The following is a 27,323-nucleotide window of genomic DNA, read 5'->3' on the forward strand; positions in this document are numbered from 1 at the left end:
ACCAGTGCCTTGGCCCACACAGGGAAGGGGCCTTCAACACCAGGCCTACGACCACGGACATTTAAGAGGGAGAAGCAGAATAAATACTATACCCACCTTAAACCACCATGACCACTACGACAATTAAGATATTGACATGGTATGTGAGAGGTCTGGGGACATATCTCCGCAGAAACAGAATTAAGACCTATCTACACAGGAAAGGGGTGATGATAGCACTCTTACAGGAGACCCACTGCACCGCAGACTCAATGGCCAAACTCCAAACACATTGGGGAGGGCAGGGATTCGGCACTGCTTATTCCAGATATGCTAGAGGAGTATATACTTGGATACACCCACAGCTCCCTTTCCGCTTGACCAAATCAGAAATAGACCCGGAAGGAAGATTCGTAATGCTATGGGGACATATAGAGCAGACGGAAATATGCATTTTGAACTCCTATTTTCCTAATAACAATATAACGGCCCACCTGAACTTGTTATACCCCAAAATTGCACAACACAGAGAGGTCTGTTCATCTGGGGGGGGCGACCTCAATTGCATATGCGACCCGAAACTAGATAAATCTATCCCCCTCCCGAAAGGTCCGTCAGCAGCAACACCAGCTCTGCCTGCAATGGTAGACAGACTGGACCTGGCAGACATATGGCGAGAAATGCACCCAGCTGTAAGAGGATATTCATACTATTCATCCCCGCACAACCTACGCACGAAGTTAGATCATATCCTCATAGGCAGGGAACACTTACCTCAGGTGGAAGGAGCGCAATACCTAGGAAGGACCATCTCTGATCACTCCCCACTCCTAGTAACATGGAATCACAATGGCCCCAGGCCCCCAATTCCCATGTGGAAAATGCTGGCAGAGGCTCTTAAAGACCCTGCCTTTAGAGAAGAACTGCAAGAGCCCATAGATGGCTACATAGAAATTAACGTGGGAAGCGTGGAACACAGTAGCACATTATGGGATGCCCTAAAAACAGTGATAAGAGGGGAGACCATTGCAAAGGCCGGTGGAATCAGGAAATTGCTCAGGAGCAGCCCCCACAGGCACCCGGGAAAGGGAATCAGAACTTCAGAGGCTTAGGGGGGAGAATGAGACAGCATGGAGCAGGCTAGAAAAGTTTGACCACACGGCCAAAACAAACAGAGCACATATAGAGGCAGACAGACCGGGCAGACTGCTGGCCTGGCTATGCCGCAGGGAACATCCTAGACACTCCGCCACCTCGTTGCGAGATGAAGTAGGGAACATACACCACACACAGCAGGGCATCAATGAAGTCTTCAAAAGTTATTATGCACGCCTATATTCACACGAATAACAGGTCCCCCAAGAACTGATCATGGACACGCTGGATGAGATTGGGCTCCACAAAATGCCTACTGAACAGGCCATGGCACTAGATGCAGAAATCACACCTGAAGACATAACTGAAGCAATTAGGTCCCTAGCCACGTGTAAGGCACCTGGCACCGACGGGCTGCCCTCAGAGTTTTATAAAGCTTACGAACCCTCCCTCACACCCCTGCTACACAAAGTATACCAAGAGGCATATGAGAGGGGGATACTGCCGGAAAGCATGAGAGAAACACTTGTGGTCCCAATCCTGAAGCCAAACAAACCGGCAGACCTGTGCGACTCCTACCGCCCACTGGCAATGCTAAACTAGGATGTGAAAATTTTAACTACCATATTGGCCAAGCGCCTGTCTAGAATAATAGGTGACATAATACACACTGATCAGAGCGGCTTTATACCGGGTCGCAACAAGTCAAGGAACCTGCGCAGACTACAACACATTATAGCGCAAACTAGTGAGGATGAGAGTCCTAGTGCATTGCTATCCCTCGATGCCATAAAAGCTTTCGACTCCATATATTGGGAGTGGCTTGTGGCTGTGCTCAAGGAATTTGGCTTCGGACCTGGATTCATTAGATGGGTTAAGATACTATACGCCAGACCAAGAGCAAGAGTAAAGTCAGGGAAGCATGTGTCAGATGCCTGGGACATACAAAGAGGGACCAGACAAGGTTGCCCACTATCCCAAATGCTGTACGTATTGGGGCTGGAACCCATAGCTATTTATTTCTGGAAGCAGTTCTTTGACGCCGGCATAAGACTAGGAGGGGTGGATCACATCATTTCGCTCTATGCAGATGACGTCCTTATATACGTCAGGGACCCACACCTCAATGTGCCAATCATACTAGAAGTCCTGGACAATTATTCCAGAGTCTCTGGGATCCAATTTAGCAAGTCAAAATCCTGCTTGTTCCCTCTAGCGGCCCTGAAAAATGAGGACGTGGAAACACTCCCGGAGGTTGGGATAAGATGGCAGACCACCACATTCCGATACTTAGGAATCCAAATAATGCACACCCCCGCACTGATGCATGAACATAACACAAAAGCAGCGCTTCCGGCTCTGCGCAGATCCATGAACTTTTGGCCGAGACTCCCCTTATCTATGATGGGAAGGGCATCCATAGTTAAAATGATTGTTTTACCGCGATTCCTATATGGGTTCCAGAATGTGCACTACTATATTAATAAACCCTTTTTCCGTGCTGCTTAAAACGCTAATAAGAGAGTTCATATGGGGGGAAAACAGACACAGGATAGCGCTGTCGACATTGACCCTACCATACACACAAGGCGGCATCCAACTCCCAAATCTAGAAAAATTATTACCTAGCAGCCCAGCTTAGCTTTGTAACCAAATGGTTATCCGATGAGCCCACAGATGAAACACCCCTGCTACAGACCATGAGCCTCCCGCTCAATTTGAAAGAACTGGTCTGGGTACCCTCGAAACTGCTGGGAGCAGCACCTCTCATAGTAACCCTGGTGAGGGAAATCTGGCGTAGAACAAGGACACTTACCCACATGCAGAACGCTTACGCACCAGAAATACCCTTGCTCGCAGACCTGTACACAATGGTCACTGACCTAAAACAAATCATATTATGGGAAAGTGGAGGGGTTTACACCTGTGGAGACCTTTACGAAGAGGGCACCTTTAAAGAATTTGCCATGCTGCAGGACAGAGAAGGCATCCACACGGGCCAGTTCCTCTGGTACCAGAGGGTCCGCTCCACAGCACGACGTAAATGGGAAGCATGGCCTGAGGAACCGGACCCGGAACCATTACTTACGCTGCTATACAATATGGGGGAGGGCAGCAGACCAATATCCCAAATATACAGACATCTGAGCGATATACCTAACCCCCGGAGCATGGAAATGAAGGGTAAATGGGCAACAGAGGTAGGCAGAGAAATGACAGAGGGGGAGTGGAACAGGGCGCTTGCATTCCCCAAAGAGGTGTCCAGAAATCATAGATTCCGACAAATACAGATGAATGTGTTGCACCGAACCTACCTAACCCCGAAACGAATAGCTAAATTTAACAAACAAGCGCAGTCACACTGCACCTGGTGCATGAGGGAGGAAGCAGATCTAATCCACATGATGTGGGAATGCCCCAAGACTAAGACGCTGTGGGATAGGGTAAAACAGACATGCGAGAAAACAGGCATGACCAACTACAAATGGACACCTAAGGAATGCTTACTGGGAACCTATCCCAGGCTAGCCAAACTGAAGCACATAGTCAGGCTTATGGACATAACGTGCATACTGGCCAAAAGACCATAGCCATGTCCTGGAAAAAACCCGCAGGACCACAATACAAAGCGTGGCATAGTGAAACAGAGCGATGGGTGTCGGCTGAGACCAAGGCCTGGGAAGAAAGTGTCACTAGATCTACGGATGAGTCCAGCAGAGCTCTTGAGGCATGGAAAGAACTTACTAGACACGTTTCTCCCCTCGGATGGCAAGCCCCCATGAGCCCATGATCCGAAACGAACTTATCTGCAAGACAGGAAAGGGCAACCTCAGAGAAATGACTGGAGACAACGCTGGCCCTGGGAAGGTATCCCCCCTGCACCCCCTCTGAGTATGCTACCCAACTTCCCTACACCCCCCCCGAAACAAGAGACGCTGTGTCACACCTCAGAGAACCTGGCGGCTTTGGGCTAAATGGAAGCTGTGTCCTCAATTGCTGGTTCCGTCACGTACGACGAAGCGCAGAGTACGGGTCTAGTCTTTTTTTTTCTACGCATTCCGACGCCGGTTCTTTAGCCACTCACTTCCGTTGTTGGATGCGTTGCAACGAACAGTATCGCTGATCGACTGCGCTGCCGTACCCCTTACACTTCGCTCCTCAGTGTTCTGTCTCCTTTCCGTCTCCCCGTCCTCCCTTTCTGTATCTCCAGCTTTTCCTCTCTCCTTCGTATCCTCGTCCTTCCTCCTCCTTCTTTTCCGCTCCCATCTTCCACCGGTCCCTTCCTCCCGTCTTGTGTTATTTTCCCTCAGGCTTGCTTTCTTTCATTCGTATTCCTCTCCGCCCCTTTCCCCTTTTCCTCCAGCCTTGCCATTCTGTGTATCGACCTTCTGTTCTACGGATTGCCTAGCCTCTTCCCTATTGGCATATTCTTGTACTTCTAGTGTACCGACTCCTGCCTGCCCAACGGATTGCCTGCCTCTCCCTGAATTGTATTGCTGCTACCGGAACACTTAACCCGTGGTACTCTGTCATTCTACTGCTGGTTTTTTGCCCAAGTTTACCATCCCTGGAAGTTCTTGATCCACTCATCTCTTCAGCAGAAGTATACCTTTCTGGGGTTTTTTATGCCTCTGGCTTTTTCCCCACAGTTCAACGGCTGAGGAGGGTAGCCACAGTTCACCAATTGGGTGTCACTGTGGCATCCTTTCACGGTCGTCCTTATCTGCAACAAAAAAAAAGGGAAAGACTCGAGCTCAGGATAACCCGAAGCTTGCATTACATCGGAAAATCAGAGGTGAGGAGGAAGGGGAGGACAGGGAATCAGACTCTTCACAAGTGGAAGAGGATATAACAGATATATCCGACACACTGAAACATACGAACATGCAAGGAGACAGTTATTGTTATTTGTTATACTGTTAAGGCTAAACTGAAAAACATTGTAAAAGAATATGCACAAGACGCATTTGCAAAACTTGTAAGTGATATTACTAAAAATGCCAATAAACAAATTTAAATATGGTTCTTTTGAAAACTTGTCCTCATATCTGCTTAGTATTGCAAGAAGCTTCAACCCCACCTTTGCAATATGCTCAATTACTTATCTCCCAGATTAACTATTTCATAATGTATATTGGAATCCGGTGGCTCAAACAACTGACCAATTTTTGACAGCACTTGATTCTCAATGGGAGAAACTGCTTCAATCTGCTCCATATAGCTATGTCATCGTGGCTGGAGACCTGAACTTGTACTGTCTTGACAGTTGCAAAATAACCTCTATATTTAGGCTGATGCGATGTAGGAGTTTTATTGAGTCTAAAGACTTGGTAATGGTTAATGGTACTTTCCCTGAGGATTGTCCCCCTCATCCTACTTGGAGGAGGGGCAAGTCCACAGTGATCATTGACATTATTTATGTTAGTCGAAATGTGTTTAATTTCCTATCTGGCATTCATATTTTACCCACTTTTGAAAGTGACCATGATATGCTGAACCTTAAATGGCTCATTAACGATAATGGTTCCGCCCAGTCTACCACCACTATGTCAGGTGTGGTACAACTAAACTGTGCCCGGAATCAGTTATATTGGTCTGATTTTAAGCTTTTACAGTTTACTGAAAGGCTAGAAGTACAATCTATGAGCCTGCATCTTTCATTCAATTGTGATTTTGATTACACTAAATTGTTACATCAATTTGCTACCAATTTCAAGCCATCTAGTTTTTGTTCTCTCTCTCACTGTTTTGATCAGAATATAAAGAAAAGAAAAGCATTATTTCAGAGAGAGGAAGTTAGCATTAACCCTTCCGTCTGAATTGCGTTGGACCACTTTAAAGTCTATTAAGACACGATACAGAAATTGGAGAGGGTCCCATCGAGCTTTTCTGTTCCAAACAGATGGCGACTCTATGTTAACCCAATTGTCCTAAAAGAATTCTGCAGGAACTTGGGCATGAATTACTAAAACCTACAAATATTCACAATGCTCTATGCAAATTAATGATGTCTCACCTTCTGATTGGCGTGCCCATTTTTCTCGCTTATATGCAGCGCCACGGTCCAATTCCATTTCATGTTCACCTAATCTAGAAGGAATTTTCTCATTAACATTTTCTACCGAAGATATTCTTTATTATATTCGAAATGCCAGTAGGTCGAGAGTGCCAGGTCCAGGTGGCCTCTCCAATTCCATGTTAAAACAATTTCAGAATTGTGGGCCGCCAATTTGAGATATTTTCCAAAATTATACTTACTCAAAAAATACCTATCTCCTGGTGCACCTCCCTGATTGTCCCCATTTTTAAGAAGGGGGATAGGCATGATCCAACCAATTACTAGTCTATCGCCTTTCTGGATGCCCCAGGACATGTTTTTGCGTCTTTAATATTGTGGGACTTGCACCAGTGGATCGCCATAAAAAACATGCGAGATATATTCCAAACTGGCTTTGTTGCCGGTAAAGGTACTACGATTAACATTGCTACAAATACATCAATCAAAGGTCTGTGTCATCAACACTGGCACCCATTATTTATAGCTTATGGTGACTTCAAGGAAGCCTTTGACTCTATTGACCGTTCATTATTATTACACAAATTAACTGTTCTGGGCTTCCCCTTTTCCCTTGTTAAATTAATCTCATTGCTTCATTCAAATACTTCTATTTGTATCAGATATCTCTTGATGGTCATCTTACTGCCCCTATTTTGACCTTCCGCGGCCTTAAGCAAGGGTGTATCCTTGCTGCTACTATCTTCAATATTTTTATTTTGGATATGGGTGAAAAATTCAAAAACATTAATTCTGATGCACCGAAGTTGGGCTCTCATCAGATCCCTTGGGTCCTTTACGCTGATGACCTTATTCTTTTTTCCAAAACACAAATAGGTCTTCAACGGTTGATTAAAGGCTTGGTCTCCCATGTCTCTGAAAACACTATGACCATTAATCTAGCCAAAACACAGATCATGAAATGTCCAAATAATCCGAAGTATCAGAAGCATTTTATCTGGACCCTAGGTCAGGAACGCATCTCTATCACTCTGTCTTATAGATACCTAGGTGTTATGATTAGCAACACTGAGAGTGAAACTTTGTATCTGGCTAATTTAAAGTCTAAATTACAAGCTCTAACTTCGCAATCAAGGGCAATCCAATAGAAATTTGGCAAATTTACGTGCAGTCATTTGCTGTTCTTTTCCCTGAAGGTGACGCCTATTGTCACCTACGGCTCAGAGTCTCGTGTACCAAAATCACGTACTTTCTGGGATCAGCTTGAGGGCAAGTTTTGACGCTCATTATTCAACTTGACAAATTGTGTACCTATTGCTTTGATTCATTTTGAACTAGGCATGTTATCATTATACAGTATGGTCACCTGAAAATGATTTCACTCTTAAGAAAGTCTCACTTCAATATAATGACATTTCTCAGATCTTAGCGCAATATTTGTTACAATCTATCAATCATTTTCTGAAAGTATTGCAGAAAACGGCTATAAATATTCTCACTGATGCAGATATCTCAATAGATATTTTAATTCACAATCCAAATCATGCTAAAGCTAAACTCTATCAAAGAGATTGGATCTATGCCCAAGAAATATGTCGGCTTTATAAAGACTGGAATCCTGCACAATTTGGACACAAGAGATATAAAATCACAGGGTCATATCTAATTAAGTATCCATCACATAAATTCAGAAATGACTATATACAATTCTGTTTAAATTTGTGGATCACTAAAGATATATTATGCAGACGAAAGATATTGGCTCCTTGTGAGAATGTTTGTAGATTTTGTAAATGCACTGAAACCTTAGAACCTCTGAAGCATATTGTTGCCTATTGTCCTGCACTATAAGCATTACGTCGCAAATATTGTGCACATTTGTGTAATCTATACACATCGACAGAGAATGAAGAGTTTGGGTATTGTTATTTGGTGCTAGGCGTATGTCTGTTAAATTGGCTACTATCAGGTTTTTAAAGGAATTAGATTTGAAAAACATATAGAATGTGGGCTGTTATATTTTATTATATGAAACTATAGTACATCAACTGTAATTTACCTAAAATGTATATTGTAAATGATTCTATTGTTTGCATTTGTGTGCTTTGATTGTAATGTATTACTTGAATTTTTTCTATATTCCTTTTTTTGGATGTAATTGTTTTAAATTGAAAGGTTGCTATTTGCAGCCAAAACAATACTAAAAAAAAAAAATGCACAATAAAAAAATATCTATCTGCCCATGCACAGCGTGGAGCGCTCCTTCCTCTGCAATATAAATAAAAATATCATGATCATTAGATATACCTGTCGCTTCTCCGAGATGAATAAGCGCATTATAAATGTGCAATAAAAAATAAATACCTGCCTGTGCAAGGCGTGGAGCGCTCCTTCCTCCGTGATCCTCTTCCTAAGCACATAGACGTCCCACGTGAAAGGTCACGACGACGTAAAGGCATTTCAGAAAGTATCAGCAAACTTTTAAACAAACACACAGTGCTCCAACCCCTTCTCTCCCCCCTCCAGCAGGGAGGATAACTAACTGTTCATTGTACTGTTCACTGGTGCAGTGGAAGTCCCATTGAGGAGGGGGGGAACGCCGCTGTGCCCAGCCCCACTCCATACAACACATCTCCCCTGGGCAAATCGCACATCTGCATGAGAAAACCCCAAAACTAAGTAAATCTCAACCAGTGCACATTACAAACCCCCAACATACACAGAAATACCCCCCTCCCCTATATTGCCTTGCCTCTGAGATGCACATTACATATCCCCAAAATACATTGAAATAACCACAAAAAAAACTGAATCCGCCCGTACTTTAAGTAAATCTCTCCCCTGATGCACATTACAAACCACCAAAATACACAGAAATACCCGTTTTCCAATATTGCCGCTCTGCATTAATGTAACAATCAACATGAGATAACGTTAAGACTTACCAATCAACTATACGAAACGAGCTTTACAACGGAGGAATCGCTTCCCCCACCCCAACGCCTTGCTTTCCCGCTCGTGAAAAAAAGATGACGAAATCAACGCTCCAACCCACGTGATGCAGAAGCAGCCCACGTGATGAAGTGGGCGTTGCAACCCACGTGATGCAGAAGCAGCCCACGTGATGAAGTGGGGGCGGGGCATTACTATGGTCCGTTTCTCGAATGGGAACTAGACACTACCCTTTACGGAACGCTCCTGTCCAATTTCCAGGCAGCATCAGGTAAGTGCATGCGATCCAGCTCTTGTAGTGAATTTTATATGCATTTCTTTTAGCATCCATCAACTTAGACGTTCTCACCCCTTTGTTGTTATATTGGTAAGAGGATCCCTTTTGCAACCTCTGGAAATGCACGTTGCAGCTGTAATTCCTTCTACTTATCACTTGTTGAAATAAAATATTGTAAGTGGTTTGGAAATTACACGAGGCAGCCTGTTGGTGGTATAGACACAGTAGCTGCGCCGAAGCTCATTTACGGTACAGTTCAGGGTCTGCAATGCTTGCAGACACAGTAACTGCTGTTCAGCTACTACACAGACCCTGTTCATATATAATAATACAGGCTAATGCACGCAGGCGCAGTAACTGCTGACAGTGCAGCTACTACACAGACCCTGTACATATATAATAATACCTGCGCAGGCCAATGCTCGCAGATGCAGTAACTGCTGTGCAGCTACTACACAGACCCTGTTCATATATAATAATACAGGCTAATGCTCGCAGACGCAGTAACTACTGACAGTGCAGCTACTACACAGACCCTGTACATATATAATAATACCTGCGCAGGCCAATGCTCGCAGATGCAGTAACTGCTGTGCAGCTACTACACAGACCCTGTACATATATAATAGTACCTGCGCAGGCTAATGCTCGCAGACGCAGTAACTGCTGTGCAGCTACTACACAGACCCTGTACATATATAATAGTACCTGCGCAGGCCAATGCTCGCAGACGCAGTAACTGCTGTGCAGCTACTACACAGACCCTGTAGATATATAATAGTACCTGCGCAGGCTAATGCTCGCAGACGCAGTAACTGCTGCACAGCTACTACACAAACCCTGTACATATATAATAATACCTGCACAGGCCAATGCTCGCAGACGCAGTAACTGCTGACAGTGCAGCTACTACACAGACCCTGTACATATATAATAGTACATGTACTGGGTAATGCTCGCAGACGCAGTAACTGCTGACAGTGTAGCTAATTCACAGACCCTTTACATATATAATAACTGCACAGCCCAATGGTCGCAGATGCAGTAACTGCTGTGCAGCTACTACACAGACCCTGCTCTGGTGTAACTGACTACATATATAATAATACTTGCGCAGGCTAATGCTCGCAGATGCAGTAACTGCTGTGCAGCTGCTACACAGACCCTGCTCTGGTGTAAGTGACTATGGGCCTCATCACGACCTCGGCGGTAACCCTTAAATCCACCGGATTTAAGGGTCCGCCGAATCAGGGCTTCGGCGGATTTCACACCAGCTCTAAGCTGGTGTGAAATCCGCCGAGAATTCGCGCTAATACCGCCGGCGGGAAATCCACCGGCGGTATGAGCGCGAAATTTCCCCATTGAGCCCAATGGGGAATGGGGCATTCCCGAATGGGCTCAATGGGGAATGGGGACTTCCAAGTCTGCCCAACTCGTGATCCCGCGCTATTAGCGCCGGGGGCTATGGCGGTCGCACTAATAGCGTTAGCGTTACCGCCGAGGTTGTGATCAGGCCCTATATATATAATACCTGCGCCGCCTAATGCTCGCAGACGCAGTAACTGCTGTGCAGCTGCTATACAGACCCTGCTCTGGTGTAAGTGACTATATATATATATAATACCTGCGCAGGCCAATGCTCGCAGATGCAGTAACTGCTGTGCAGCTACTACATAGACCGTGCTCTGGTGTAAGTGACTTCATATGTAATACATGCGCAGGCTAATGCCCGCAGAGGCAGTAACTGCTGTGCAGCTACTACACACACCCTGCTCTGGTGTAAGTGACTGTCACAAAGTGTTTATGTAGGGGTGATGTAGTTCTTTCTGTGAATTGTTTGCTGATACTTGTGGCGTAGTAGTTACATTTTTTGCTTTGAGGACTGTTGCTTTGTACAGTTTGAGTTGTCTTTGGTATTTTATTTAGTCTTGTCTGGTGTATTGTTCTCTTCATTTTGAGGTCGTTTTTTCTGTTCTTCTGTGAACCATTTTGCTGCCAGTTTTTTTGGTGTTGCTTTGAATGTTTTAGCTGGTGCTAATTGTTCAATGGCCTTGGTGATCCAATTGTTGAGTGTGTCTTCTGTTGTATCTATGATTGTATCGGTGTGATCTCTTTCACCTAGGTTGTCGTAGTGGGTTGATAGCATGGTGGCCTCGTCCGCTAGTTTTGTTGCAAAGTTGGGGTTGTAAGAAGATGGTCTGTAGATCAGTAGGCATACTATGTTGGATTGGTCATTGAGTTCTATCTTGATTAGGAGGGATTCATAGTCTTCCGCGTTGGTTGTGATGATTCGAAATGCTCAGGCGTGTTTTTTGTGTATAATTGCGATTCCTCCTCTTCTTCGGTTTTCTCTGTTGGCGTTTATTCATTTATAATTGTGGGGTAGTGCTTCGTTCGCGATTGCTTTATAGTTGTCTGATAGCCAGGTTTCTGTAAGGAAGAGCACGTCTGTGCCTCCTTTGCTAAGGAGGTCATTGATTTTTGTTGAGTGTTTTGCCATGGATCTAACTTTGAGGAGGCTGCAGTGTAGTTTGCTGGATTTCCCTTTTGTGTTGTTGTTTGTTCTGACCGGTGTGTTGTTGGTTGGGTTTCCGTTCCAGGTGGGTTTTTCCCAGTTGAGTCTTTTGGGTGGGGTGGCTCTTTGTTGGTCAGTCTCTTTGTTGAGTAGACCGATAAGGTTTATGGCGGGCTTGGTTCGTTTCCAGGTGGTAAATAGGGTAGCTATCCCTCTGTTGTTCCAGTCTTGGTGATATAGGGGGTGTCGAGTGTGATGGTTTCCAATTTGTTCTTTGTTCTGGTTGGGGTATTGTCCATGGTGGAGATCGGGTTGGGATGGTTTATTAGTTGTCGTCCGTTTGGTGTCCTGGTTGGGTCTGTATTCGTGAAGCTTGTTGGCTGTCGGTTCGTTGTTGCTGTGCTGTTTGTATTTACCACGTTGTCGTATGTGGAAAGGTAGCGAGCATTGTAGTCTACCTTTGCTCTGTAATTTGTATGTCTCCTTGGGCCATCTCAGATGTTTGTCGAGTTTTTTGGGGTTGTGGGATCATGCTGGTCCGTGCCCTCCCGAGTGGTATGGGATTTCTTATTATTTCTGTTGTCTTTTCTGCCTTCTTTGTCTTTCCTGTGGCGAGGCATGATGCGTGGGTTGTGTTCCTTAGTGGGCGTCCTCTTTCGATTGGTGTTTTTCATGGTCTTTTTGGTTTAATCTTTGCTGTTTGTGGTTTGTTGTTGCTTATATTTGGTAGGTTGTGGGTAGTTGAGACCTCCGGTTGATGGGACTTTGTGGTTCCGTCTGTTTATTGCTTCTTTCTTTTTTGGATCCTTTTCTTCTTTTTTTTTTTTGTTTTTTTTTTTTTTTTAAATCCTGGAGGTACTTTTCGTTATGGTTGTTGATCATTGGATTTTGCGGAAAGCAAATATGAATACTGTGTGAAGGAGTTCATGTGAATACTGGTATATATTGGTGCAGTCATGTTAGGGTAATTCTTATTTCTGTGCTAATTCCCTTCAACCTTAGAGACCCCCAGCTCTTTTGCTGGACTGTAGGACTTTTTCATTTTAACCCTGGAGTGAGTGAGACCCTTTCCCCACTGCCTCATGTGTTTTGACCTTTGGATAATGTGTTTTCACTGTTTTGGGAATCTGACAAACTCCATATGTATCTACTTTTTGTAAGGTGACACACAGCACCTTCAGTTATACAAACATAGTGCTGACCTCATCCCGGTAAAAATATTCTTCTTATTATAACACACACTATTTCTTCCCGTGTGGTACTCTGCGAGCAGAAGGCTTAAGACTAATTCACCTATAAACCAATGAATGTTGAACCCAAATACTCTGGATATCTGATTAATTTGATATCCAAGGCTACCCCGAAGCATCCACTGTTGCTGCCTCGGAGTGAAAGACAATACATAAAGGAAAATACTGTAATAGATCAGTGGCTATTTATTAGTTTTACAGTTGTTGTCTAACAAATGAACATGATCTCCCAAAGGAGCATTTACAAAGATAAAACTTTCAAAAAGAAGCAGTGGTTATTAAAATGCACAATAAATTACATCAGATAGTATAGAACATATACTCTGGTGTTGGCAAGAAATAAACATTTTCAAACACAAACCATCCACAAGGTTTATAGCTGAACGAACAGTCTATCTAATGAAAAATAAAGCAAAACAAAAGAAAGGAAAAACAAAGCAAAAACCCCAACACGTCCTGGTTGTGTATAATAGGGCAAAGCAACCAAATGCGACCCCCACCAGAGTCTGGTGTGTTTGTGGCCATGGCCAAAGAACCAAATGTCAAGTCCTAAGGTTTGGAGCCCAGGGCATACGTGGTTCCAAACCAGTGCCAGTGGTCAGGTCCTCCTGGTGACTTGGAGGATCAGCTGATGGGAGTTTACAAAGAGATCAATCCTAGGTCAACGTCAGTGGTTGTATTCCTGCTGATTTTGAAAAGTGGGCCGTATAGCAATTACGTGTCCAATAAGACGTCTCCGCGGGCAGTGAAGGCTACCTTCATCTGGACCTGCGGATGTCGCTCCGTTTCAAAACGGCGTGTAGAGTGAGGCCATCGCTGTGGAGAGATGTCTCAGATGTGTGCCGGTCCGCGTCCCGAACCTTCAGTGCAGTGTCACTGAGAAATCCTTTAGATTTCTCATAAGGTTTAAAATACCTTTTCTTGTGTGAACTACTGTTCCCAAGAATAGTAAAGTTAAATTGACTTTGTGGGTCCAGCACACACCATCTTATGTGGAGTGCTGGGGGGGTTACCTAGTAGCCCCTTATCCTACATTCTCATGTAACATTTGTATGTTGCTCTCCATACTTTTAAATGGCTAGTGGCAGTGGTTTCATTTTTCCTACCATTGTGCTTTTCTACCGCAGGCTGAACCCTCAGCTGCAGTATAGCACCCAGGGGTGACCATTTTATCAAAATGGCCCCTGTCTTCTTTTTTTGCCATTTTCTGTTTGTGAGGACTTTCTTGGGTTTTACTCTGTGTGTGAAACAGATTGGAGCCCTTTGTTTGTCTTGCCTTTGGCGCACTTCAGCCCTGAAGCCCGCCTCAGGCTCCAGTGTGTCTGGATGGACAGGATGTGAGGGAGGGTCCCGAAACTCCCCTGTCCTTTGTCTCTAGGAATTCCTGAATGGCTGATTGGTTGGCTGGCTGTCCTTTTAGGACAGCCACCCTTATGTGTGATTGACAGCCTAGACTTTGCATGAATGGGAGAAACCTGCTTAAAAGGCGAGGGTTTTGGGACTAGAGGCAGAGTCAACAACCGGGAGAAACACCTGATGAAGAAACCGTGAACGAAGCTTGCTGCATCCTCCTGGACCTTGGAATTGCCCGGTGAAGCCCTGCTGCTGTGCTGAAACTCCCTTTTCAGACAGAGAAGCTCCGGAATGGACGACTTCTCCCCTTGGGTTAGTGGGACCAACACACCCAGAGACAAACTCCACTGAACCATCTTCCCTGTCTGGCTGTACTTCTTCATTGCTGCAAGAACTGAGTGCCAGGGGTCAAGTAATCCATAGTCAAGTGAAACGTCTGAAATCTGGCTAGAAGCTCCCCTCACCAGACCCAAGGAGTGAAGGAAGCCCAAACAGTACCAGAGATCCACAACAGTGCTGTTTCTAAGCGCTGAAACCGCAAAGTGCCGATGAACTGAAAAGAGCCTGTAGCTGCCGACGTCCAAAGTACCGCCGCAGGAGCCCTACCGATGTCCTCCCTCTTGTCCCCACGACTGTGGCTCAGGAACATGGGGTCTGCAACGCTGTAGCAGGACAGAAGCCAGCTGGACCACCCTTCTTCAAACCAGTGGTACTGTTTAGACTTGGGGTACTTACCTCACTGTCTTGTAGCCTTGCTTTTCTCAGTTGGGAATTGCAGTGACTTACTTTTAGAGTTGATTCCAACTCTGTTTTCACAGCTTGTGACCCTACAAGTGATTTTCTAACAAACTCTCTAACTTTGTGCAAGACTTTTGATTCTAAGAAGTGCCTCAGCTCCATGGACTGTTTCAAATTGACTTTGGCTGTCCTGGCTCCCTGCAGACTCTTCAAGCCCACTGACTTTGATATGGTTTGTCCCTCATAGGTGGTAACTTTACTGTTAATGCTGGGAAAGGCTTGTCTAGATTTCATTGGAAGATCTAGTTGTCCTCACGTATACTGAGAACCTGTTTTATCTTTTTCCTTCCTTAATATAAATGCCATTACTGTCCTTGTGATTGAAGTCACCCCAGGGTGTAGCAATTGTGTAACAAGCATATCCAAAGATTATCCACTAACTTGCTCTGATTCTGAAAAGTAATTTTTTAATATATTTACATTGTTAAATGAATTGCCTTTCAAAAGAACACTTACTGAAATTTGATGTTAATTATTATAACTGAAACCTTGAGTGTAGTGTTACTTGGCTACTTGTATTTACAGATTTTATTTGTACAACTCTACAGCTCAGAGTTATCCCTCTTGAGATAGGCCTGGCTGCTCAGTCACACTCTCGACCTGTGTAGTTCATCCCTGTACCAAAAGGTGGGCTTACCTAATACCAAGCAGATAAGTGTTGTGTAGTCTCACACAGTGGGACTATACCAATTCTTACCTAACAAGTCAGCATGGAAATGTATTGATTGTGAGGGTGCTGAGTTCCTGCTTTTGACTGGGATGGCAAAGGATTCTCACGGGTGCATGCTATGTTTAGGCCTCTGGATTCCACTTTGGCCCAACATAATACCAAGCTTTATCCTTGCCACAATGGGGGATCATTCAGCATAAGTGCAACTAAGCAAAAGCGGAATGACAATCTGTATTGGTCCGCATATCATCAAGAACAAACATGTTTCATGGCAATGCTCTTGAAGTAATCAGGAGGTCATCCCAGAATCCTCCCCCAATCATCAGGGACAAATGTGCAATCTCTTGAAATGATCAGCAGGTCATCCTAAAAGCATCAGGAACAAAGAGTTTTCTAAAATGGGGATGATGTTATCATATTCATTAAGTCATCCTAAGCTCATTCCCAAATCATCACCCACCATTCTGAAATACTTGCTGATGACTTTAACAGCGTGATGACATCTGATGATGTGGGAATGACTTCTAGTGTAGTTCGATGATCATCATATGACCCCAGGATTGTCTCTAAAGTCAACCTTTTAGACCAGGGGAAGCATTAGCCTGCTTCTGCAGTTAGTGCACATGCGACTGTACGCACACTAAAGACTTCAATGCGCACAGTGTGCTTTCTGTCAGCCAAGCTAGAAGGCGAGTCTGTCCACCTTGTACATTAACCCGCAAGTTAAAGAGTGGTGGCAAGCAGCACTCGGCATGGGTTTCACAAAAAACAGCCCACTTTGCGGCTCTTTTGCCCATGCCCAACTGTCCAAGATCATCACAGCTACTGGTTCCAAACCACCAGCAAGCGCTGTGCGAGGCCCACTGAGAAAAGCACACAAGCAAAGCTGGTGCCGGTAAGTCTTGTGTCTGGGTCTCTGCTTCAGAGCCGCGTGCAACGCCTTCATTGCCTTTTGCCCTGCGTGCAAAACAATTTTTGTTTTACTCAAATCTTAAAAGCTTAACATGCAGTGACATACAGCACCCCTCTTCTCAAAGTAGAACTTTATATGTGCAGTTTTGGATGTGCCCGCGGCCGCCTCTCAACACCATGCTGTATGTGGAATACTGAAGAAACAATGCTCACTTGTAAAATGAGCTGGGTAGTGCTCTGATCCACTGCAGCTGAGATCAATACCGACTCGTGTTCCAGTTTGCATTTGCTTGCAAATCCTATGACCCTCACGCTGTGCTGAATGATGCTTTTTAACTATGACACTTAAATATAAAGTAGAGTGATTAATGTCTACCCATATGCGCGCCACTCCCAGGCATGTCTTTTTGAATTCCAATTCCCCATGGTGATGGGGGGCTCCCTTGTAGCGTGGGCTGCCTGCGGGGTATGGTCACAGGTTTTGGGGGGTCCCTTGTGGTTTGGTTTGGGCTGCCTGTGGGGTATGGTCCCATGTGGGCTGCCTGCGGGGTATGGTCACGGGTGATTGGGGGGGTCCCATGTGGTGTGGGCTGCCTGTCGGGTATGGTCACAGGTGTTGGGGGGGTCCCTTGTGGTGTGGGCTGCCTGCGGGTATGGTGACGGGTATTGGGGGGTCCCATGTGGTGTGGGCTGCCTGCGGGGTATGGTCACGGGTGATGGGGGGGCTCCCTTGCGTCATGTGCTGCCTGCGGGGCAATGGTCACGGGTGTTGGGGGGGGGGGAGTCCCTTGGTATACCGTCCTTTGATCGCGGGACGTTTCATCACAGGTTTTTTACCGCAAATTTATTTTCATTTTTTGGGGGGGAGGGGGTTAAAAAATGAAAAAAATTTGTGTAAGGGAATAAAAAAATTAATTTGATGGTTTTTTTTCAAAAAAGAATTTGTGGTAAAAAATCCTGCGATGAAAAGTCCCGCGATTAAATAATGTCGAACCGGTCCCTTGTGGTGTGGGCTGCCTGTGGGGTATGGTCACAGGTGTTGGGGGGTCCCCTTGTGGTGTGGGCTGCCTGCAGGGGGTGTTTGCGGCTGATGGCAGCACGCAAGGTCCTTTTCACGTGAATTGGCTTGCACGAGCGGGGTACGCGCTTTTGTGGGGTTACGCAAGGGCCTTTTCATACGATTTGGCTGGCGCGAGCACGCAAGGGCCTTTTCATGCGATTTGGCTGGCGCGAGCGGGGTACGCGAGGGCTTTTTAACGCAAATTGACTAGCGCGAGCAGGGTACGCGATTTCGCGGGGGTACGGAAGGGCCTTTTCTCGTGCATTTTCACAAGCGGGGTGTGCAATTTCACTGGGTTACGCAAAGGCCTTTTCACGCGATTTGGCTGGCGCGAGCACCTTTTCACGCGATTTGGCTGTGGGGTGGACCCCCCCATCACCCGTGACCATACCCCGCAGGCAGCCCGCGCCACAAGGGAGCCCCCCATCACCCGTGACCATACCCCGCAGGCAGCCCACATGGGACCATACCCCGCAGGCAGCCCACACCACATGGGATCCCCCCTATCACCCGTGACATACCCCGCGGCAGCCCGCATGGGAGCCCCGAACACCAGTGACCATACCCACAGGCAGCCCACACCACAAGGGACCCCCTCCAAAACCCGTGACCATACCCCGCAGGCAGCCCACACCACAAGGGAGCCCCCCATCACCCGTGACCATACCCTGCAGGCAGCCCACACCACATTGGATTACCCATGACCATACCTCGCAGGCAGGCCTCGCCACATGGGAACCCCCCACCAACCGTGACCATATCCCGCAGGCAGCCCACACGGGGCCATACCCCACAGGCAGCCCACACCACAAGGGACCCCCCCATCACCCCAGACCATACCCGCAGGCAGCCCACACCACAAGGGAGCTCCCATCACCCTTGACAATACCCGCAGGCAGCCCACATGGGACCATACCCCGCAGGCAGCCAACACCACAAGGGACCCCCCATCACCCCAGACCATACCCGCAGGCAGCCCACACCACAAGGGTCCCCCCATCAACTGTGACCATAGCCGCAGGCAGCCCACACCACAAGGGCCCCCCCCATCACCTGTGACCATACCCCGCAGGCAGCCCACACCACAAGGGCCCCCCATCATCCCTGACCATACCCCACAGGCAGCCCACACCACATGGGATCCCCCCCATCACCCGTGACCATACCCGCAGGCAACCCACATGGGCCCATACCCCACAGGTAGGCCCCGACTCATGTCTCCCCACCCCCACCCGTGACGGCAACCTGCAGGCATGCCCTGACTCATGTCCCCCCACCAAATACATTGTCCCAACATGCAATCATGTATCAAATGTCCACCGAAATGCAACCACAGTCTGCCCTCCCTACCCCCACAGTGCAACTCCACGCCCATCCATTGTTCCTACTCCCCAGTACCTGCCCCATGGCATGTGAATGACAAATGCACACATACATGTTTGCAAACACATGACCAACACAGCAGGGACACGTAACATAGCTAATGAAGAGTGACACATGCACCAAACCATTGAGGGCAGACGCCACTTTGATTGGGATGAACAAAAAAACCACACAAACTGAAACATAACCATGAAAATGAAAGGAATGCCAATGAAAATGAAATCCAACACAAAAAGAAATGTGATATTTAAAAATGAGAAACTCCCAAAAGTGGTCCATGTTCAATGTAAATCCAAATCATAAAAAATCCATTACTCCATGGTGAAAAAAAAATATGTCCAACTATGTACAAGTCTGAAGGGTCCATGATCCAAATATACATCCTTAAAAACCCTAAAAAACGAACTATTTACAAAATGTGGAGCAAAGTCCATGAACTACAAATCATAAAAAAAAGGAAACCTACCACTAAATAACTAATTACAGAGGCAGCGGGCTAGTCCTACGACTCACATTTTCCCCAAGAGTTTCGGCCAGGGCATCATCGAACTCTGCGTCAATATCCCGGAGGCAGGCCTGTGCTCCCTCCTCGAGGGCCTTTAGGGACTCCCTTGTGCTCCTCACATACTCCCTGCGAGTCTCCTAGAAGAACTCTGCCCGCCTCTCTGCCCGATACAGGGTGTTCTCCGCTCTGGCCATTGTGAGTGGTGCCCCCCCGTGCCAGCTGCCGCTCTGCATTGATCTGCTGGCCCATTTGCTGCAACATGGAAGACATCCTTGGGCAAAGGTCCACGTCTCCCTCCTGCCCGATACCTGCCCCTCTGATGTTGAAGGCCCGAGTCGTGTAGCCTTCTACGTCGAGCCTGCTGCTGCCAATGAGCCCTGTGCCTGCGCCTCCAGGACTGCCTCCGGGATGATGACAACCCCCGGGGCAGTCGTGCATGTGCCCTGCTGCAAGGTGCCTGCACAACCTCCATTGCCACTGTTCCTGTTGCTGGGGTGACCACCTCTGCGTAACCACCGACTCCTGACTGTGGCAGGGATGTGGTCTCCACCAGACTGGCCACCGTGGTTAGGACAGGTCCACAGGGGGCCCTGCTGGCATCTGGGCCGGAAGACGGCAGGGAGGACGACTGGCGCATAGTGGAGGAAGAGGAGGAGGGGGTCGCAGCAGTGCCCAGCAAACGTAGCAAACCCACGACAATGAGCTGAGCTAGCCAGTTCATGAGGGCCCAGACCTCTTCGTGCTGACGTGCAAGCACCCGCCAGGAAGCCTGCACATCATCGTGAATGGCGCCTGTGCGCCTCACGATACCGGCTAGCATGGGCTCCACCCTATCATGGATTGTCTAGTCCGCAGGTAGTGGAAGGTCAGTTAACATGGACACATCCGCTACCTGCGCACTGGTCTGGCCTGAGGCATGCCTGCATGTGCAGTTTCAGGGACTGGATTAGGCACAGGCCCCTCCGCGGTGACCTGCACTGCCTCCTGCCCCTGGACTGCACCAGTTGCACCTACCTCATCGCCCCCGCCTGGCCCCATGTGCTGGTCTGATGCGTCCTCCTCCTCCCCCACCACAACCTGGATGTCTCCGAACCGTGTTCCGCATTGGATTGTGGGGGCTCACCTGTCCCTCCCGCTGCCGAAGAGCCCACGGCCCACTTCACCTTCTTGGGCCTCCCCTCAGCAGCTGCGGCCGTAGTTGCAACGCAGCACCAGTCTCTTCGCTCTACTGAAGATGTTGTAACCTGAGAGGATGACTGGGCCTTGTGTCTCCGCCTAGTGGAGGCATCGCCGCCGCGGTGCTCCACATCGCTGTCTCTGCCCTCTTCCTCCATCGCCGCTGCGGGTAGGGAGACATTGAACACAGGCATCAGTGTACCGAACAAATGTCTGCTTGACACAAAGCAAATGCAATGATTTGTGCTGTTCCTTTGACTGTTAATGTGTTTTATGGGCTATGGGGTCCTTTACTCCATAGGGTCTCATGTGTTTCTACTATGTGTGTTACACAGCACCCTCCGTGCAGTGACGCAGGGGTGTCATAGTGACACCCCACCATAGACTCCATACCCTGGGACTGACTACTGTCTCCCAGGGCATGTAAAGTCACCATTGGCTTTACTAGTCCCAAATTATGAACAGAAACCAGTACAATCCATCATATTGTGGACGCACTGGTCGGGGCAATTCAATTGCCTCGGGGTCTGTTAGTCGAGGGGGCACGTCTCCGTCCCCCCTGATCAAGTTTTAGCTGGTGGCAGTGGATACTACTTTTTATATTCGACCGCGAATATATCTCTATGGGATTTTCCCATTGTTCGAGGCTACCAACTTTAATTATTTAATTCTCATAGCCTCGAACATGCCGCCGGTTTATTTATTTAATATTAATTCGCCGGTTGGTATTTTTTGCCAGGACTCGATTCTAAAATGGCGTTTGTGTTCTCTTCTGTGACTCCAACCCAAGTCGAGCCCTTTGTTCCACTTTTTGGCGGGCTTCTCCACAGAAGCTTCCAAAAGTGGTGCCACTCTGTCTGGGTACCACAGGGTGTGTGGGAGGGGGTTTAGGCACCCTGGACTGAGTTACATTGGTAACTCAAGTCACACTCTTGTGTGATTGGCCCAAGTGGTGAGCCGGCCGACTCACCACTTAGCATGTTTGATTGACAGCTAGGCTGAGTGAATGGGGGTGTGCTGCATAAATGCAGGGCTTTTGGGACTGGAACTTTAGAAGTCGCCACAGGACCTGAGAATCCGACGAGGGAGAAGCTGAGGCGACCTGCTACGACGACACCTCTGGTGGAGCCCTGCGGAACTGACTCACCACTTCCCGACGACAGAGAAGATCTCCCAGCTGGAGAGTCTTCTTCCCCTGACTGGTGGGCACAACCAGTTTACCTTCTTTTCCTCACATCCCAGGACGTCTTGTGGTCGAATTGCCCGTGCCAAGCACCCCGGCAACCGTATAGCCACTTACCACTGGACCGCAAATAAAAGGACCGCTCCTTTTAACTGAGAACTCCGCGGCTGGTTTCTTCCCTGGCAGTGCAACGGACTCCTGTCTTCCTCCCCGACGAGATCCTCTCTTCCCCCGGACGAAGCACCGACTTGCATCCGCTGCCAGGAACAACTGCCCCCGCTGGAGTATTCTCACCACTTTAAGGTACCGTGTCCGCCAGGCCTCCCTTTCTAAAGATTGCTACAAGGTAATAATAATCCCTTAACCTTCTGGACTGGGCCGGCCGCCTTGACCATCTAACTGGTCCCTTTCTTTTGGTCCAACTCTTTCTGAACCTTTTCGAGACTTTTGTGCACTTTTCAACCGTATGACCTTGGACACATTTCGTTCTGATCCTCTTAAAGTGGATCCGGCTTTCTGAACTCTAACTTCACGGTTTGATTCTGCCTTCCTCTCTTGCTGTGTTCTTGTGAAAGTGTTAGGATCTGTTTCAATTTATACTCTGCCTTTCTCTCCCTTTTAAACCGAATTATGCCTTTCTCTCCCTTTTTAAACCGAATTATTAGAGTGCCATCTGCGTTAAGCGCTCACCGCTGTCTGAAAATAAGTGGAGCTTTACTTAAGATTTGTCTAATATTCTTTTAAGGGAGTGTATATCTTTTAGTGACCATGTTTTTGAACTGCTTAATATTAGTGCCTGTGGATTTTATTAGATGTGGTTTTAAATAAATAATTATATCTCTTTTACACCAAGCTCTCGTCAGTGTTTGCTTGTTCTACTGTGTTCTTTTGACCTATTGTGAATACTCTGTATACTGCCTAACTCTTCTTGAGGGAAGTCTGACTGCTCAGCCACAGCTACCAAGTGAATCTGTGTGGTACAGACTGCTACCAAGTGGGTTTACTGCCAAACACCTGTAGTCTTAAATCTTTTGCAGTTGTCCCAGAGGGAACTGCACAGGTTTCTGCCTAACAGCCGAGAAGGGTCACTCCCAGGGCGGCCCGCCCGCGAGGCTGCACTGGTGCAGAGATCCCTTCCACCAAAGTCACCCGATCCTGCCAGACCACCTGAGCGAGCGTTGCGGGATGGGGATAGCGGTGCTGCCTCTGCCGCTGAGCCCACCGTACGCCTTGGACCCGGGCGGCAACTCGCCCACCGGAATTGCAGACCCCAGAAGAGGAGCAGGAAGAGAAAAGAGGGAGCGGAACCCCCGGCTGTGCACACGAGGATAGCGTGGAAGCTGGGCACCGGAGGAAGCTGCCCGCGAGGCGTGAGCTTCGGGGGAGAGCGCCTGTGTCGGAGGACATACTGGAGCGCGGTGCCGTGGGGCACGGATGAGGTGTCGGGCGCTTTCTGGAGGGTTGCGGCAAGGGGAGGATCATCAGGCCGGCAGGGCTGAAGGGAGCGCGCCGGACCCCCCCCCCTCGTAATCCTACGTGGCTCGCGCTTGGACCTGGACTGGGCGCTGGAGGAGGCGAGAGGTGAGGAGGCGGCGGAGGGGAACCGGACAGGCGGGGGCAGGGAGAGCGGACCCCCTCCCACCCGGCCACATCCATCTGGCTTCGTGCGGCGGTCCTGCTCCAGTCCTTCCCGCACATGTCCCACAGTGGGGGGGACGGAGGACAAGAGCCCCCGCCCATGAAATCGCTATCTGCATAACGCCACGGGGAGACCAAAAGACATAGTGCCCGAGGCACCCGGGCGCCGTTCTCCAGGCGTTATAACACAAACTTGCCCCAGTCTTTAAAGGGGTCTTGGGTGGCCTCGCCCATACGAGCTGCAGTAAAAAGGACAGGGGAGGGGACCCTTGGCCAGTGACACTATCTTTTGCAAAATATTGTGGGATCAACAGAGAACCTCACACCAGCGCAGAAAACCTTTAGGGCGCAGAGGTGATCCCGCCATCGAGGGGGCCTACTGAATCCCGCCTGGGGGGCCCCACCAGAGATCCTGGATTTGGGGTCACACGGAGAAAGCCACACTGGAGCAGGCCTCGCCCAGCAGCGCAATCCTCTCGCTCCAGCGCTTCCGTTGGATGTCTGTAACTCAGAGTGGCCACCCAGGAGCCGCCATGTCTACGGAAGACCCCCCTGCCCCCCACCACGGCACTTACCAGAGAAGACCTTAAAGATATCCTCCAAGAGATCAAGGCTATTCGTACAGACATTCAGGCCTCTGTGGTGGATCTAAGAGGGAGAGTGGACACACTTGAGGACAAAATGGAGGGTATGGAAAATAATCATCTCCAAATGGACCTGCTGGACATGAAATATGAGGCGAGGCTGTCGGACCTGGAAATAAGAGAGGAGGACATGGTCCTGAAGATGGATGATCTCGAAAACAGAGAACGCCGAAACAACCTCTGCATCCTAGGAGTGACTCAGCAAAAAGGTGAAACAGCAGTGGATGTGGGACGGAAGGTTCAAGGCCTGATTAATCAGCTCTTTGCGTTGGAAGGGGCAAAGGAAATCCAGCTAGAAAGAGCGCACCGAGGCGGGGGTGGCGGAGCGGGAGGCCCTAGATCGATTTGAGGTGCGTTTTCTCCGCTACAGAGAAAGGATGGAGGTTCTGGAGAAAGCAAAGAAGCTGGGCAGCTTCCTCTTCGAAGGGGACAATATCAGGATCTTCCAGGACCTGTCTGCACTCACGCTCGCTCGCAGACGTGACTGCCGCCCACTCACACAATGGCTAACAAGTCAAGACATACGGTATAGATGGTCGTTCCCCTTTGCACTTTCCTTTGAAAAGGCCGGAGTGGACTATAGAGTGATCAACGGTAAGGAGGCCGCGCAAGTGTTGCAGGTGTTAAAGGGGGATTCACCGATGGAACACAATGAAGGGGAAACACGAGCCTCGGTAGAGAACAACACAAGGCCGCGCAAGTGTTGCAGGTGTTAAAGGGGGATTCACTGATGGAACATGATGAAGGGGAAACACAAGCCTCGGTAGAGAACAACAGAAAACCAGAGGGCCCGTGGTCCACGAAGAAGAAAGCAAAAGGTAGAAGGAAATTCAGGAAACCAAACACCCCGACAAGGAACGATGCAGATGGCTAAGAACAGGAATATGCCCCAACAAATGTGGCAATGGTTGTAGTTATTACACCCCCGGCTGGGGACACAGAGTGAAGCAGGAGAACTGCGGTGGATGGATATAATTACACCCTGATGGCTTGCCCGTTGGCAGGCGTCTCGAAATTGGGTGGGGAGGGGGAGGGGGGAGATAACAAGATTCGAATTACATACTACAGACTCAGCAAGATTCTTTTTACAAAGGGAATAGGTGCAGCTCCCACGACGCCAGATGCGAGGGGTTGACGGGGATGAGACCTGATGTCAGTCAATAAGATGAGGGGCCGGGTGGAGACCCTTAAGCTGGGTTCACTTAATGTCAAGAGGCTAAATTCGTCAGCAAAACGCTCCTTGCTGGGGAGGGAAAAGAAAAATGCAATATTGGATGTCCTCCTGGTACAAGAGACTAGAACGATCACTGGGCAGGAGAGGGCTATTCCGGGAGCACATGTGGGTCAGACTTTTTGGGCCTCTGGCCATTCCAAAAAAGGAGGCACGGGCATCATCCTGCATAGAGACTTAAAGCTCACGGCAGTGTCTCATTGAGCAAGGGAGGATGGGAGAGCCATGATGGTATCGGGTGATCTAGGCGATTCAAGGGTTTCCCTGGTAGCAATATACTGCCCCAACGTAGGCCAGATTGAGTTCCTTTGTGAAGCACTGGGGGAATTGATGGTTAAGGCAGAGGGACTTCTACTAATGGGAGGGGATTTCAATATGTGGGAGGACTGGGAACGGGACCATAGCGGCGAAATCGCCCATCGAGACAGAGGGGGGAGATTGCTACATACTAGCTTCCGAAACCTAATGTGGGGCTATGGGCTGCTGGATATTTGGCGAGAATTACATCCGACCAGGAGGGGTTACACCTTCTCGGCGGCTCATGGTATAAGAACCAGAATTGACTACCTATTTATGGGGCATCAGCATATGACTAGAATGGAGGCCTGCAAGATACGGCCGGCCAGCTGGTCGGACCATGACATGGTCTGGTAGGACATCAGCATATCGGGCCTGAAACCCAGGGACTCCTTATGGAAATGCAACGATTTCCTCCTCGGAGACGCAGTGTTCAAGGAGGAAATGATAACAGCAATCGGGGAATTCTTTGAATTTAATGACACGGGCAAAGTTAGCTGTGAGATGGTTTGGGAAGCAGGGAAGGCCACCTGGCGGGGGAGACTGATCAGAGAGGGGGCTTCCAAGAAAAGACTCAGGACCCTCCTTGCACATAACTTGAGGTCAGATATTCTCCAATTAGAACATATGGAGGGAAGGGGAGGAGGAGAAGGAGAGAGACCTGGATAAAGCCAGAGAGAAGCGAAAGGAACTGAGGGAACTGGAAATGGGCAAGGTGGTATCCGGCCTGAAATATCTTCGCCAAAGATACTACAAGAAAGGAGACAAGGCTGACACCATGTTGGCAGCCAAACTCCGGGGCCAGAGAGCAGATAGATGGGTAACCAAAATAAGAAGCAGTAAGGGGGAAGAGAGATCGGACCCGCAGGGCATAGCTGAAAACTTTGCAGGTTTCTATGAGACCTTATATAAAGGGGAAGGGAATACGGTTCAGGAAGAGCTGAGTGTATACCTCAACGGAGTCACTGTCCCCTCCCTCAGCCCCGCAGTAGCGACCACCTTGGTTGCCCCGGTAATGGAGGTACTTAGGGCAATTTCGGGCTTAAAGATGGGTAGAGCCCCAGGAGAGGACGGATTCACCACAGGGTTTTATAAGGCCTTTGCGGGCCACCTGGCGGGCTTCCTTGCAGGCCTCTTTTCCAACATAATAACAACGGGAAAAGCCCCCCCGTGCTTTGGTAAAGCTCTTATCACAGTGATTCCGAAGGAGGGGAAGGACCCGGCGGACTGCCTTTCTTATAGACCGATTTCACTCTTGAATGTGGACGCCAAACTATTCACTAGAATTATTGCCACCCGGCTAAAGGAACACATGCCCGGGCTCATCCATTCGGATCAAGTGGGTTTTATAAAAGGTAGACAGGGGGCGGACACTCTTAGGAAGACCT

General features: G+C 48.2%; 1 protein-coding gene and 1 long non-coding RNA gene across 4 annotated transcripts in view; one reads left to right on the top strand and one right to left on the bottom strand.

Moving 5' to 3' along the window:
- LOC138473742 (uncharacterized) overlaps positions 1-9,127 on the bottom strand; it is a 60,772-nt gene extending 51,645 nt beyond the window's left edge. For both annotated transcript variants that reach the window (XR_011268886.1, XR_011268887.1), the window contains exon 1: positions 9,037-9,127. This is a non-coding gene — a long non-coding RNA (uncharacterized lncRNA). The remainder of the gene's footprint in view (positions 1-9,036) is intronic.
- An 80-nt stretch (positions 9,128-9,207) lies between these two features.
- The window catches only part of CPLANE2 (ciliogenesis and planar polarity effector complex subunit 2), a 196,046-nt gene continuing 177,930 nt past the window's right edge, over positions 9,208-27,323 (top strand). Inside the window, exon 1 of one of the 2 annotated variants that reach the window (XR_011268679.1) lies at positions 9,208-9,314. The gene's annotated coding sequence lies outside the window, so the exon portion shown is untranslated. The remainder of the gene's footprint in view (positions 9,315-27,323) is intronic. The other variant, XM_069611108.1, reaches the window with a different exon arrangement.

The sequence above is a fragment of the Ambystoma mexicanum genome, chromosome 8, assembly GCF_040938575.1.
Source record: "Ambystoma mexicanum isolate Mex_15411 chromosome 8, UKY_AmexF1_1, whole genome shotgun sequence".
NCBI classification, from domain to species: Eukaryota; Metazoa; Chordata; class Amphibia; order Caudata; family Ambystomatidae; genus Ambystoma; species Ambystoma mexicanum.